The 5,000-nt window shown below is 37.7% G+C and overlaps 1 long non-coding RNA gene across 1 annotated transcript in view; it reads right to left on the bottom strand.

The window, feature by feature from the left end:
* LOC137656956 (uncharacterized) overlaps positions 1-5,000 on the bottom strand; it is a 7,496-nt gene that overhangs the window by 1,968 nt on the left and 528 nt on the right. Inside the window, exon 2 of the long non-coding RNA XR_011047059.1 lies at positions 741-878. This is a non-coding gene — a long non-coding RNA (uncharacterized lncRNA). The remainder of the gene's footprint in view (positions 1-740; positions 879-5,000) is intronic.

Below are 5,000 nucleotides of genomic sequence, written 5' to 3'. Positions count from 1 at the left end.
AGGATTAAGGTCTCTCTTACGAGAAGTTGTTCCTCCCAAAACCGTTTGCTTCGTCAAAATCATAGGGGATTGGACAATCAGGGAAGTCTGACTCAAGGGTGAAATATTAACCGGTCGCTGGACTTCAGACACAGTTACAATGTTTTAGGATACTGAAGTTTATTACCCCTTCAAGGAATTAAGTGCTAAGGCTAGCCTTTCTCCGGAGGAAAAATACTGTAACCCCAGGGAATTCAAAAGGCATAGAACAGTGTTGTCACCTGGGCCAAGATCTGATATTTTAGAGACTCCTCCTGAGGGAGGGGCTCACCTGTTTTACCAAGGGAAACAAGTGAATCTCCTGGCATATGAAGTGAAGCTAATAGCAGATCTGTGTTATTTGGTAGCTAGAATCAAAATGACTGTTCAATATACTGGCATGGGGGTGGGACTTCCCCACCACAGGCTGGTAATTACCAGCTACTGCTGACACTTCGATTTAAGTTTCAACTGCCGAGTTTCATCTCCGTTTGTCAATATTCTAATCAAAGGATGGAGATTCATATTCGTTTAGGAACAAAGGGAATTTAGCTAGCAAAATCACACCCACATAACCTACCATAATATTTCAGGTCATTGTATATTTTATTTACCAAGAGGTTTCAACAACCTGGAATAGCCCTTCCAATCAAATAACTGTTTCACATGCTAACCCATAATTAAAACATTGGCACATGTAACAAATTTAAATTATTCCTTACCAAAGTGTAGGTGGTCAAAGAATGAGGTCTTTCTGTAGCTGTGGGGTCTATTAATTGGTGTCCAGTTTACTCTGTTTGGTGAAGATATAATGTAGCTGCTTCCTGCAGGATGTTATGGAGCTGTTCGTGCCTCTTGTCCTGTTGAATATATAAAATTTCATAAGTAATACAGTCTAACATGAGAGAAATATTTGGTCTAATAATTCTCATTGATAATTCCTTTCCCTGGTGAATGAACATATATAGAAACGGTATTAGTTAAAATCTGACTATCTCACTCAACGAAGAGTGTATCTCCATATCTGATCATAGCCTCTCGATGTTCTGGATATATATACCTGTATCAGAATCTACAAAGAGTTCTGAGTGATTAACATAGGTGTATATACCCGTCTTTGGTAAAACATTTATCGGCACTCCATTTTCCATTACCAGTTTCAGCTTGATAAACATTTTTTTTTCTTGTGCACAATTACATCAATATTCCTTGGTTAATCTCCAAGTGAAATCAGTAAGAAGTTTTAGGTCTTCTACCTTATGCCATCATACATGTACAAACCGGAAAATGGTCTTCCTCTACTATATATTTACCTACCAAACTTTCACTGAAATGCTATTGAAAGGGCCCCAAAAAGCTGTTTAGTGTTGGCAATACTTTCCTATTAACTTCCAAGCAATGCTACTTGGAGTTAATCAAAGTTTGTTTTATCTAATCGGTTATACCTAAAGGAAATTTGAAGGAAATGATTCACCAACCAGCTTTTATCTCGCCTATAGGCCATATATGAACCCTTTCCAAGAAAGTAGTTACCTTCATTGTATGGTTGTAAGCTCACTGACTAACTTGAAATATAAATAATCAAAACATTCATCTGGTAAGGCATAACACAACTGAAGGGATGAACCCATGTTGAAAACCCTTGTGGGAATCATTTTTTTTTTTTTTTTTTTTTTTTTTTTGTAAAACTCGAATATTTAGGGAATGACCTTGGCATAATACATAAATAGTGGAACTGAAGACAGGGTTGTAAAAAATGGAAAAACATGTGGGAACTTCAAAATCAGAATGTAAAGATTGTAGGCTATGAAATTCCTTATTAGGTTTGAATAACCAAGATAGATTATTATTTAAAGAAAAAAGAAGTTGCGTGAATGTAAAAAAAGGATGTTTTAGCAATACCACAAACTTTCATTAAAAATAATTTGCAACATTAAATATACTTTCATCTAATGAAAAATGCAATAATTTGAACTTCCAAAATTCCAGGCATAAGTTGTGAGCTGCTCCCCTCAAACTAATTTGTTACTAACCTTCTTTATATAATATTACAATTGGCACTTGGTGTTCATGGGGCTTAGGTAATAAAGACAGACACGAACCTTGAGAATCCGCAAATGCTTGTTGTCCTAGGGTGGGACAACTCAACCTAACAACTCGCTGCCTGGTGCCTATACGCGATCGACTAAAACAATAGGTAACTCATTGTACCGCACTATATTGTTTTTTACGGTTTCCATCGCAGTATAAGTATTTTATTATTGTATGAACACACTTCAGTAACTGAAGAAGTGTAGGCTATTGTACGCATATACGTGCAGAGCACAGTAAGACTACACATAATGACACGAATCATCTGCCAAACTTAAATGTAAATAGTGTAACAACAAAATCCTGCTGTTCCTTTCAAACAACACTCGCTAATACTGTAGTGTATATTATTGTAATATATGTACAGTACTATTACTACAGTACAACTTTTAGTGTAGGCTACTGTACGCATATACATGCAGTACACGGTAAGTGTACACACAATGACATGAGTCATCGCCCCACTTGCATGTAAATACTGTAACACCAAAACACTGCTGTTCCTTGCAAACAACACTCCCTGACACTGTAGTGTATATTACTGTAATACATGTACAGCACTATCACAACAGTACAGCTTAGTTAGCTATGTAACACAACATATCATTCGTAAGCGATAGCTGTTTTCGGTAGGTTGACTCGCACCATTCCAACTCACCGTACACATGGCCTATATTTATATTACTGTATTGTAAAGTGTGGTTTTTCATATACAGTACTGCACAGTAGTTAATGTAACAATACCTGAACATTAATTTCAACAATGATACACCAACAATGAATACAAACACCACTAACCATATTTGTACAAAGTTCTACACAGTAACAAGTTGTGAAGCATGATATAACTCTAGAGGTGTTGTTTATTTTAAGAATCACACTTTAACAGCCATTTACTGTTCAAATTACCACTGTGCAGTATATATAGGACTGGTACTAAAAAGACTGAAACGGTAGATGCACATATAAGGACAGACGATACAAGAGTGAAGCCAAATCGCAAGAGATGGGATGTTAGGCAAAGCGGAAATAGCGTGAGGCATGCTGGGTACAAAGGAACGTGGTTAGTTTGAAGTCGTTCGCTTGCTGTGAGAGCACTCATCGCAATACTGTGAATGGGTGAATTTTTATTTAACAGGTTATTCTGTTCTCTGTATCTGGAATGACCCAATATGTGAAGATAAATCCTGTAAAGACTGAGGACTGACTTTAGGTACTTACATTTTCATGGCATATAAAATCTGCCTTACAAAATTGATTTGAGCAGTTTATAAGGTAAGCTGGAGGTGTTTGTACCCCCAGTCAATTAAGCCCACGTTTCCTATTTTCTTTCATTTATCTTTGCCCATAGTTGTAGATAAGCTTAGAATATGGATCACATAAGGTCAGGTAGGAATTAGAGAAGCTTGTAGGTTACTTTTAGGAATAAAAGGATAGGGTGCCTCCCTTACTTCCATTCTATATTTACTGTACTAAGTTAAAGCTCAAATATATGGTAAGGTAAGGTTTGGTAAGTTAGGCTTGGCAAGTTAGGTTAGGTTAGGTTAGGTACAGTTGGGTATAGTAAGGTAAGATGAGGGTAAGATAAGGTAAGATAAGGTGAGGGTAGGGTAAAGTAGGGTAGGGTAAAGTAGGGTAGGGTAAAGTAGGGTAGGGTAAAGTAGGGTAGGGTAAGGTAAAGTAGGGTAGGGTAAGGTAAAGTAGGGTAAGGTACGGTATAGTAGGGTAGGGTAAGGTAGGATAAGAGGAAGGGAGGGTAAGGTAAGGTAAGGTAAGTTAAGTTAAGGTAAGGTAAGGTTAGGTGAGGTAGGGTAATATGAGGGTAGGGAAAGGTAGGGTAATATGAGGGAAAGGTAGGGTAATATGAGGGTACGTTACGTAACAATAGTTAAGATGAGGTTAGGTTATGTAAGGGTAGGGGACATGAGGGTACGTTATGTAAGCCTAGGTAAGGTAAGCCTAGGTAAGGTAAGGTAAGGTAAGGTAAGGTTAGGTAAAGGTAGGTAAGCCTAGGTAAGGTAAGGTAAGGTAAAGATAGGTAAGCCTAGATAAGGTGAGGTAAGGTAAACTAAGGTAAGGGTGGGCAAGGTAAGGCATGTTAAGGAGGGGTAGATAAAGTAGAGATAGATTAGGCGTAAGGGTAGGTAGGCTATAGTAAGTACAGGTAAACTGACTGTAGGCAATGTATTTTTAGGTAAAATAGATGCTGATACATTAAGAGTAGGTAAGGTTGGGTAAAGTATGGGTAGGTAAGGTTGGGTAAAGTATATGTAGGTAAGGTAAGGGTTGGTAAAATAGGAGTTAGTAAGTAAGAGCAGGAAAAGTGAGGTGCGAGGGTAGGGTAGGTAACGATATGTAATGTGAGATTAGGTTAACTAATGTTGGGTAAGGTAAGGATGGATACAGTGTCAGTAAGTGAGGCAAGGATATGTAATGTGAGCTTAGTTAAGGCTAGGATATGTAATGTGAGATTAAGGTAAGATTAGGATATATAATGTGAGCTAAGGTAAGGAAAGGATATGTAATGTGAGCTTAGGTAAGGTTAGGATATGTAATGTGAGGTTAGGTAAGGTAAAGGTAAGTAAAGTGATGTCAGGTAAGGTAAGGTTAGGTTAGGTAGTGACAGTAGGCAAAGTATGGTTAGGTAAGGTAGGGCTAAGTAAGGTAAGGGCAAGGAAGATGGCCAAACATAGGTAAGGTGAGAGTACCTTGGAACAGAGAAGCTGAGCCTAAAAAACATGACTGTCATTTTTGTAGCTATTGTACATCTACAGAACGGTTTGTTGTTAGGTGTGTGGAAATTAGCAAAAAACTCTTAACCCACAAGAACCACATTTTCTCTGGCCAATTGGATAGAAAATTAAGCGTTCAGATAATTCCTGATGATGAAA

Source organism: Palaemon carinicauda, chromosome 18, assembly GCF_036898095.1.
Source record: "Palaemon carinicauda isolate YSFRI2023 chromosome 18, ASM3689809v2, whole genome shotgun sequence".
Lineage (NCBI taxonomy): Eukaryota > Metazoa > Arthropoda > Malacostraca > Decapoda > Palaemonidae > Palaemon > Palaemon carinicauda.
Note: the sequence above shows the minus strand (reverse complement) of the source record. Positions and strands in the feature narration are given on the sequence as shown.